Genomic DNA, 11,713 nt, shown 5'->3' with positions numbered 1-11,713 from the left:
AGTTTCCAGTTTTGGCAAATTCCAATTACAGGTCAACTTTCTATTTTTGGAAATTTCTTGTCTGACTTTATTTTCTTCACTGTGGATGCTTGACATGTTATATGAGGCTTATATGGACATGAATGAGACCTCTCAAACCAATTCCCACCATCAAATCACTGATTAAATGCACAGTTGACCAAGGTTGACTTCAGTTGACTTTGCTAGGGTTTTGCTTGACTGAACCATGTTCTGATGAATTCCAAGCCCCTAACACTTGATATCTTGATCCAAAATGATGTCACAACTCATATGAACTTTTGATGATTGATCATGGTGCCCAAATTCTTCAAGGATGGCCACCATCCATTGCTTAATGACTGATTTGACTGTTTGACTGTAGATTGCTTCAGCTGCAAGTAACATGGTTAGATGACAATATTTTTGTACTTTTGGTTGATAAACATATGAAAAGCAATTATATACAAATGCAAAACATGCTTGGTGATCAAGAACCACACTCACAAGGTGACCCACCCCACTAGGAGGGAAGCTAGGGCATGCAATGATCCTTGAGGCCATGATATGATATGATATGATATGGGCCATGAGGGATCTTAGGGCCAAAATTGGGGTCTTACAAATGCCCCTATTTAAGGTCATTCTAGCCGGAGAAGTGAAGTTTAGAAACCTTCATCTCGACGCGGTAGAATGGGCTTAAATAACAGTAATGAGACAAATTTTGGTCCCTAAGAGACCTCATGATGCAAATGTATGCATGTAAAAGAACAAAGCTCTGTGGGGAATATGATTCACACAGAAGAAAAGACGATCCATCGGAGTAATACACTCACCAGGAACAGAGACTGTAACAAGACTCTTGTTGGGGATAGACAAAACTGATACAGCGTGAACAAGACACGACTCTGATTAGAAGATAACAGAAATCAGACTGGAGACCTCACTGGGGAGTGAAGGACTCACACTGGGGAAAAGAACTCCACAGGAAAATAAATCCATTGGAAAGACACAAGCTGACTCCCGGGGGATAAGCAACAGGAAAACTTCACTGAGGAAGCACCAAAGAATTGAGGTGTTACCGGTATAAGGGTAACAAACTCAGGAAGAATGAATATCTAAGACCGGTATAAGGGTGAGAGATATCAATCAACCAACATCTGAGAAAGACCTGAAAAAGGTACATAACCTCAGGAAAATCTGACTCCACAAGGGACCGAGGTCATAATAGGGAGCAGAAAGGAAGGAACACCAGAGATACCGAGGTATATAATAGGTGATCGACCAAAACGTGAATTGGTATATGTTCCAAAACACTCATCATCCTGAAGAGAGCGAAAACAAACTTGTTTATAGGATGGATATTTGATTCTATAAAGAAAGCAAATCTTACTCAGTTGGGGAAACAAACAAAGTGTTCGACAAAAGAGTGCATGAGATATATTATCTATAGCCGTCAAAACGTAGATAATGTACTCGCATGGAAAATTATCCTGAACCGGGTTGTAGGTTGTTTGTAGGATAAAATCCGAAATCGTGAATTGGTTTGTGTTCCAAAACACTCATCATCCTGAAGAAAGCTAGAACAGCAGACTTGTTTATAGGACGGTTATTCAATTCCACAAGGAATATGAATCTTACTCTGCGGAGAAAACAATCAAAAGATTAATCCAATAGTGCATGAGACATATTATTCATTACCGGCAGACCGTGAATAATATACTCGAAAGGAAAAGACACCAGAGATACCGAAGTATATAATAGGTGACTAACCAAAGACGTGAATTGGTGTATATGCCAAAACACTCATCATCCGAAAGGAGGGCTTGAAAAAGCAAATCGACTTACAGGATGGACATTCGAATCCACAACGGGAAAACGAATCTTACTCAACTGGGGACACAAACCCAAAGAGCGCATGAGATATAATATCCATTACCGGCAGACCGTGGATAAGAATACTCGCAGGAGATTTATTATCTATTACCGTCAGAACGTAGATAATAAACTCGCATGGTAAGAAACACCAGAGATACCGAGGTATATAATAGGTGATCTACCGAAAACGTGGATTGGTATATATGCCAAAACACACATCATCCAAAACACAAACTGGTTAAAGGATGGATATTCGATTCTACAAAGAATACGAATCTTACTCGACTGGGGAAGATCAACAAAGGACTCCAACCAAAGAGCGCATGAGACATATTATTCATAGCCGTCAAAACGTGAATAATAACCTCGCATGGAATATTATCCTTAACCGGGTTGTAGGTTGTTTATAGGATAAAATCCGAAAAGAAAGGCATCGGGATACCAGAATAGGTAGATAATGATGACCATTCAAAGGGAGCCACAAACATTACCAACAAGAGGGTGAATGAAAGAAGACTCGCTGGGATGCATTGATGAAAATCAATGATCCGGGGAACACAATCACTGACAAAAGGTGAAAGGACCCGCTGGGGATAAAATTGCTAGCATACGGCAATTATCCACAAAAGACTTGCTGGGGATATAAGTGCTGATCTGAGCAACTTATCCAAGCAAAGGAAAATCAACATCAAGTATTGAATGAAGATAACCACAAAGAGGGGATTACATCTACCAAAAGAAAATTGGATAGAAAACCACAGAAGAGTAACTGTCATCGGTTGGGATGAACGACAAAGTTAACTCTGCCAGTGGAGAAAACAGGGTTTATAACTACCGATTTGTAGGTAGAAAAAACCGCAAAGATAGGACTTACGACTGCTGGTTTGTAGGCAGAGGGCCAAACTTTGGTGGGGATAACCATAAAATTAGGGTTTACATCTACCGAATACGGGGTAGAAGACCAACAACTCTGCGTGGGGATAGAACAAATCACAAATCCGCACGGGAAACCAAGATAGGGTTTATAACAAACCACAAACTGCTGGAGAGCAGGAAAAATAGGATTTACAACTACCGGTATGAGGGTAGAAAACCAACAACTCTGGCTGGAGAATAAAAAGTGTATAACCACAAATTCTGTCAAGAAAGCCAGGAAAAATAGGACTTATAACTACCGGTATGAGGGTAGAGGCCCAAAACTACCCCGCTGGGGAACAACCCACTGGGAAGCACAAGACATTTGACAAATAGCCAATTCGGGAATAATCCGAAAAGACGGACTGAATCAAGACATGTCCTAATGAGGATGTAACTCAAATAGGAAAATCCATCCCAATATATGTGTTGGGAGGAAACGGAAGAAACTGTCATCCACGAGGATATATCTCGGTGGGGAACTGCAGAAGGAAAGACAACAGACATTTTCTGCTTATGGGGCTGACTCTATATGGAGAGATTTATAACACCCGACATCTGCTAAGGGAAGATCTATAGAGAAGATCTACATCACCCGTTGCAGGAGACACGACAAACAACAGATATATGGCGAAAAATGCAACATGAATATCTGAATGTTTATGAGTATGCATGAATATGCGTGATTTATGTTTGATGAATGCTGACAAAACAGACAATTCTAACACAACAGGTCCAGGAATCAAACGCTCGGTATTATACTTCCAGGGGAAAAACCAGCTGGAGAGCCAATCTGCGGAGATCTATATGCTGTTAAGCAAAGATCTGCGGGTACTACTGAAGAAGCAGAGGGTCGGAGATATCAGGAAACAACCCAATCAGGGTACAGAAAGTCACAACAAGCAAAACAGCCACCAAGACGAATCTGTTGGGGAACAAGAGAAAACCTAAGATATCTGCAGGGGATCCTAGTGTCGACTGAGAAATGAAAGGTGCGTTGCACAAACACAAACTGCTGTAGAAGCAACTCCACATAACTCCGCTGGGGAACAACCCACTGAGGGAGAATGTACCACACAAGTAGATTCTGCAACAAACCACTCTACTTGGGGAGAATACACATATCAAATTGATCACAACAAGTAGATTCTGCAATATAAGCCACTCTATTGGGAATCACAAACAGTCAGGAAATCAATCCGTTCTCGGGATGCTAGAGCCATCATTCGACCATACTGGGGATTGAAGGAGTATTCAACAGGCAAAACTGCCACAACAAACATTCTGCAGACTATGCTGAGGAAAAGATGGTTGAAATATACTGGGATATCAACCCAAATCAACCACTGAGTAGGAAAATAAATCCTGCTCTGCTGAAGAGAATAACACTCTGATGGAGAGATAGCAACAATTCCGCAGACGACTTCGTCGGGGAAAGGGTAAAGTACCGGGTATTAAACCGCTGACTTACCGAGTCTTTCAAAAAGAAAGCAATCGTGCCGAGGAAACAGACAATTCTGCTGGCAACTACACTGGAAAGAGTGACAACAACTCTGCTCGCGACTCCGATGGGGATATCAATAACAACTCTACTCGTGACTGTGCTGAGGAGACAAATAAAGTCTGGGGCAGGCGACCCACTGGAGAAAGTGACGGGGCACCAAGATGACAAACCAATCAACCGCCGAAACTCACAAGGAAACACCCATGCTGGGGAAAACTGCTGCTGGAGAAAACGAAGTCTTCAACAACACTCTGCTTGGGGAACAACCCCACCAAAGATTTGAAGAAAGAAGATACAACCAAACCAGGAGTATGAACAAATGTCTTACCTGTTGGAAATCATGCCACCCTCGGGAGAGCGCTGAGATATTCTTGAGTATCCTTTCAATCTTGTGAATGTTCACTTCGTTTAAAACAATGTTTTGAAAAATTGATTTGTTTAAAACAATGACATTTTATCAATTTAAAACATGCAAAACATTTGTTGAATTGAAACAAATAAGAGTGCAAATAATTGGATAAAAAGCTCAAATTGACTTGATGGAATGGTAGCCTGCAAATGGCAAGACCCCATAGATCTGTACAAATTTGAAATCAGTGATATATATATTGGAAGAGGGCTACATTGAACATAATGATCCTTTCTCTACCAATTTGAATCTCGATGTATCCGAAGCTTCGGTTGATGACGAATCGAGAATCTTCTGACGAAATGACGACTGGTGAACAGAAAGTCTTGTCAGGATGCAGTCACTTGCCAAATCCCTAATTTTTGCCTAGATTGCCCCAGGGTGAGGTACTCAATCTAGCGGGATGCAAATATTCTCTTTTTTTTCAAGTCTCTAATTTTTGCCTGGATCGCCCTTTCGGGTTCTCCACCGAGACGCTCATTTTTGCCTAAGCCGCCCTTTCGGGTTTTCAACTTAGCGAGCTATTCTGTTTTTCTTTTGCCTATACTTTTTTTTAGGCAAAGTATCTCTTGACTGCATCTGAATTCACAGGACGAGTGAAATCCTCCCCATCCATTGTTGTAAGCATCAAAGCTCCGCCTGAAAAGGCTCTCTTAACAACATATGGACCCTCGTAGTTTGGAGTCCACTTGCCCCTGGAATCGGGCGCGAAAGACAAAACTTTCTTGAGCACAAGGTCACCTTCTCGGAACACACGAGGCTTGACCTTCTTATCGAATGCTTTCTTCATTCTCTGCCGATATAACTGACCATGACACATGGCAGTTAACCGCTTCTCTTCAATCAAATTCAACTGGTCATAACGACTCTGCATCCATTCAGCATCAGTCAACTAGGGATTTGAGGGTATAATTTTTCTTTTTTCCTTTGAAAAAGATTTGAAATTTTTTTTCCTGATTTTTGATTTTTCCATCTTTTTCACCCTCTTTCTCTTTTTTCATTTTTTTTGTAATGCCCCAGTTTAACTGTCTTGCTGATTTTCATGATACAGCTGAATGAGCTTCTTTGTGCTCAAGAAGGCGGGTAATCTCGTCAGGAATCCCCTCAACATCATCTTCCTCCGCTCCGAATACAAAGAATTCAAGATTGGGAGATGGCGTTGGATCATTATGTTCAACGGGTTTAGAAGTCCCTGCATAATGATTCTGGATAATGAAAAGCTTTTGATATTTAAACAAGCAAATCATTTATGCAGATGAAAAATGTTGTTTTATTGTTTTTCAGGGTTTTTTGTGATCACCGATTTCATGCAAAAAGCAAAAAGTGAAAACAAAGGAAAAACAAATGTTTAACAATGCATTAATTGAATGAAAACATCATTGCATTTAAATGCTGCCAACAATGTCATCACTTCTCCTTTTGGCATGGGAGAAGGGTTTTGAACAAAGTGAACAAATCACGTTGATTTATGAATGACCGTAGGAACATCCACAGCGACCCAATTGTGGCAGACACCACCAGGTATGATGAAATTGTTCAAGTCTTCTGCGTCCTCTTCCAAGATAGCAGCAGCCTCTTCTTCAGGTTGATCGTCATGGATAAATCCTCCACTTGTGAATAAACCATGCTCGTTACATGCCCCAGAACAGTAGCCAATGCCAGCCCGGGATTGGTTAATCAGGAATAAATCCATCAACAGTACTAAGTCTGGCAAAATCCTTGAATCAAAATGAAATAAATATTAAAACAAATAAATGATTTAATGGAATTATGTGTGACCGGTGGCATTTGTGTAATTATTGGCACAGTTTAATGAAACGCAGCGTGCTGATTAGATGCGTGTCGAGCGGCTATTGGACATGGCAATCAAACAGTAGAAAAAACATGCAACAGCAGGAAAACGCACGCGATTTCTGGGCAAATGAGGAAATAGGGTTTGCTACAGTGACATGCATCTTCTTCAACAAATCGTGATAAATTTTTTTTCCAGAAATGTAAAGTGAATATATCATTCGAATCATCCAAGCATGAACAACACAAATCCAACAACCATATACCTTAAATCGAGCTATCATGGAAGAACAAGGCAGAAATATGTTTAAACATCAAACTTCATGTCAGCATATCTTCCAAAATACACAACCATTTTCATTGATTCAAAGCTTAAAATGACCAGCCAAGTGAGATCTACATAATGCATAGCATGATTTAGAGAAATGAGAGACTCGAAAACTGACCAAAGTTGGAGAGCAGTTGAGCTACAGTTGCTATTTGGTTGTGAATGGCTGAAACAGTGACTCCACAAGCTCCCAAGAGATGAATGGTTGAAGGATTTTGGCTCAGGAGTGTTCAAGGCGGCTCAAATCGTGGACTACCATGGATGAAGGTTGTTGAGACAGTCGTGGAAAATGGTGCTACAGTGATGGCTTGAGGCTTGCAATGAGTTTGAAAATGATGGTATATGATGCAGCAGCCAAGGCCAACTCGTGCTCTTTGCAATTTTCAGAAAAGTTTCCAAAAAATGAAGAAAGGAGAAATTGAGAGAACAAGGGTTTTGGTCTGTTTAGAATGTGGCTGCTAGGGTTTGTTTCAGCAGAAAAATGACATATATACTGTGATTAAGGTTTGGTTAATGTTTGGTTAGTGAGTGGTAAACAGAATTTGGTGAGAGAGGTGTTTTTGCTAATTGACCAATTTTCACTCATGTTGCAAGGTGAATGTGTACAGCTGCGAATTTGGGCTTCAATCATATCCAAAACACAATTTCTGAACATTCTCAATTGGCAAAATGTGTTGGAATTGGTTATTTTGGAAAGTCAATTTTTTACTTCACTTGAATTAATTCATGTTAGTTCAAAAATGCCATTTTGATTGGTGAACTTTTGGTAAATTGTGATGACAAATTTGGAAAGAGGGCATCAAATGTGACTTGTAGCAAAAAACCCCACCCAATTTGGCCAAATGGTTTGGAAGTTATGGCCTCTTGAAGTTCAAACTTTTTTGAGAATGATTTGATCATAACTTGCCAACCATACATGGGAATTGAGTGTTCTTGGACTTTTTGGAAATGGGAGAACAAGATCTTCAACTTTCATGTTGGGCAAAAATTCATTTGAAGCTTGTATGATGATGTAAGTTGAGGATCAAGAAGTTTCCATTTTTGGCAAATTCCAATTACAGGTCAACTTTCTATTTTTGGAAATTTCTTGTCTGACTTTATTTTCTTCACTGTGGATGCTTGACATGTTATATGAGGCTTATATGGACATGAATGAGACCTCTCAAACCAATTCCCACCATCAAACCACTGATTAAATGCACAGTTGACCAAGGTTGACTTCAGTTGACTTTGCTAGGGTTTTGCTTGACTGAACCATGTTCTGATGAATTCCAAGCCCCTAACACTTGATATCTTGATCCAAAATGATGTCACAACTCATATGAACTTTTGATGATTGATCATGGTGCCCAAATTCTTCAAGGATGGCCACCATCCATTGCTTAATGACTGATTTAACTGTTTGACTGTAGATTGCTTCAGCTGCAAGTAACATGGTTAGATGACAATATTTTTGTACTTTTGGTTGATAAACATATGAAAAGAAATTATATACAAATGCAAAACATGCTTGGTGATCAAGAACCACACTCACAAGGTGACCCACCCCACTAGGAAGGAAGCTAGGGCATGCAATGATCCTTGAGGCCATGATATGATATGATATGGGCCATGAGGGATCTTAGGGCCAAAATTGGGGTCTTACAATTTCTACCCTCAGGTGGCAATTCATCATCATTGAACCCTAGGCAACTACTTGCAGATATGTTGGCCACTACGGCTTCGAACTGATTTACTGATATTTCTTGAGGGACATGGGCAGTCCTCGAGAACTTCATCAGAGCTTCTCGGTGTGCCTCTGAACTCATCAAGAGTGCAAGCATGGATATCTTCGACGACGTTTGATTGAGTTGATCAACCACCTTGTAGTCACTTCTCTTGATAAGGCGAGGAAATTCCTCCACTTCCTCATTAGGATTTACCCTTTCTGCTGCATTTGGCCCTTGGCCCTCATCATTTGCCACCTGCTTCCCAGGGTTTCTGTTTGAGGCTCCTTGATCAACACCGCCTGCGGGAGATGCTGGTGCGAATACCCTGCCACTACGGGTTATGCCCCCGGCTCCAGTGATATTCACACTAGCTTCTTCAGGTCTTGTGGGCTCCTCTTTCATCTCTTGCCCATATAGAAATACCTTCGAGTCGTAATTCCATGGCACTGCTTTTGTATTATCAAAAGCGAACGGAGCAGGGACCATAATCACAAGTGGTGTGATCGGGTATGTTGTAGCAGGCACCGGAATCGGATCATAGGGGATCTCGATAGGTACTCGTACAGGATCATACGGGATTTCAAGCATCTCTACCTCATTAGTAGCGGGAATTTGTTCCACTATCAATACTTGCTGATCAATCAATCTCTGAATACCGACCTTCAACCTTTCACATTCCCGGGGATTCATTAAGCAGCCTTCACATTTGGCGTCACATCCGGGATGTACGTCTTTCATCAGTAATTGCTCCTTGACAATAGCCAACGGAGTTCTTATGTCCCCTACGCATTGCTTCACCATCTTCTCCTCTTCGACCACACTCACGGAGGGACCGGCGTGTATCGGCATAGGATTGTTATTGGTGTTAGGGCCATTAGGTGTGAAGGTAATGGCTTTGGAATCGATCAAATCCTGCACCTTGTGCTTCAAAGCCCTGCAGTTTTCAATTGTATGGCCAAGTGCTCCCATATGAAATTCACAGTGGGCGTTCGCGTCATATCCAGGAGGTAGTACCGTTGGAGGCTTTAGTTCCCTTAATTGCACCAGCGACCCTTTGAGCAGATATGGCAGCATGCGTGCATAAGTGGTTGGAATAGGATCAAATTTCCTTTCAGGCTTCCTTAGCCTCTGTTGTCCTGGCAGATAGTATTGCTGTTGTGGAGGAGCATACTGTTGTTGGTAGTGATTTGGTGGTGGCCCCACGCTCTGACCGGTTGGCACAACGAAGGGTTGCTGATACGGATTGGGTGCCATGGCGGCCACTTGCTGATATGGGCCAGGTGCCACGGCAGCCACCTGCTGATATGGGACTCGATGTGCTCTGCCTCTCCCTCTGACCACTGACGTGTTGTTAGTCTCGCCCTCTTTTTTCTTGGCAAAACCGACATACGGTTTCTTTTCCCCATTAGACGGGCCCACAGCATTGGGTATCTTCCCACTTTTCAGCCCACTCTCGATTCTTTCTCCGGCGACCACCATATCAGAGAATCCAATCGAGGTGCTCCCCACCATCTTCTCGTAGTAGGGTCCTTGGAGCGTCCCCATGAACATATCAATCAGCTCTTTCTCCAAGAGTGGAGGTTGAACCCTAGCCACCAACTCTCTCCAACGTTGGGCGTATTCCTTGAAAGATTCCTCAGATTTCTGTGTTAAGCTTTGGAGTTGGGTCCGATTCGGAGCCATATCTGTGTTGTACTGATAGTGTTTCAAGAATGCCTCAGCCAGATCCTTCCACGTCCGGATAGTTGTACTCTCCAGTTGCATGTACCATTCCAATGAAGCCCCACTTAGGCTATCTTGGAAGAAATGCATGAGTAGCTTTTCATCTCTTGAGTACGCAGCCATCTTCCTGCAATATGCTCGGATGTGCGTCCTGGGACAGGTGACCCCTTGATATTTTTCAAAGGTAGGCACCTTGAATTTGGCGGGTATTTGCACGTCCGGCACCAAGCACATTTCAGCAGCATCCAAGCCGAAGGCATTGGGTCCCTCCATGGCCTTCATTTTCTCCTCTATGGCTTGGAACTTTCTGTCAATTTCAGCACTGGTAGGTCCGAAAGCATCATAGACCGATTCTTCCCTGGGGTTGTAAAAGGCATCATTCTGATCGTCCACCTCAAAGCCAGGAGGGATGACAGGATTTGGGTTCACTGGACCTCCTCCTCCAAGCGGGGGTGCACCTCCTGGTGGTCCCATAGGAATCTGGATTGGAGGGTTGCCAGGTGGAGGTACAGGAGTATTAGCGGGAGCTCTCTGGTTGGCCAAGCGGAGTTCCTCATGACTCCTAGTGATGACTTCTTGGCCCCTGGCCACAGCTTGGAGAGTCTCCATCAGTTGCCCCATCTAGGCGCGCATACCGAACATTTCCTCCCTCAGAGCGCTCTGGTTTTGTTCAAGCTGATCCATGAGTGTTTTCTGTTTGCTGCGGGTGTTGTATCGGTGTTGAGAAGTCAGCTTGTTGTTTCTGGATGAGAGAAAGTTCAAGTGGTAAGTTCCTTGTTTTGCTTTTATGTTATGCGGCATGATGCATGATCAGGTTTTTTCATTATATTTTTCTAGCAAGGCTCTTAGTTGTCGTGTTATTTATTGCGAGGAACAATTTAGACAGTTAGCATTGCAATTAAAAAATAATGACACACACAAGATGGAACCATAAAGCCTCATTCATTCTTTTTTTTGACAGGTACAAGGAAATCAAAGAGACAATCCTCTTCGTATCACATCATGAACAGACTACAAATTGACTTGAAAGGTCACCCCTTGAGCACTGCGGAGAGCTTCGACATCTGTGATCAGCTCAGCCATGGTCTTCTTGCAAAATTTCACAAAGTTGTAAACTTGGTGGGGAGTATTATCGGGACACATGTTCTTATCCGCCTCTTTCAGCTTGTCAGGGAAGTCCTGGAGGGCATAGTTGGTCAGAACCGCCATGTTAGCATACTTGTCCCTCCATTCACTATATAACCCTTGCAGGTTTCCAATGATGGCATCCCTCTCAGCTATAGCTCCTTCGGCTCTTTGGTAAGCACTCTCCCAATATAGGTAGTTATCCCTCATCTCTTGATACTCTTCATCAATGATTCCATCTTTCATGCTTCGGATTTTCTCATGAGCCCTTTCTAGTTGGAATTTTTCGTGAAGGTAGGCTCTGTGTATCTTCTCCTTTTCCAGTTTCTCGCGGG

The sequence above is a fragment of the Lathyrus oleraceus genome, chromosome 7 (assembly GCF_024323335.1).
Source record: "Lathyrus oleraceus cultivar Zhongwan6 chromosome 7, CAAS_Psat_ZW6_1.0, whole genome shotgun sequence".
Lineage (NCBI taxonomy): Eukaryota > Viridiplantae > Streptophyta > Magnoliopsida > Fabales > Fabaceae > Lathyrus > Lathyrus oleraceus.
This window is presented reverse-complemented; position numbering follows the sequence as displayed.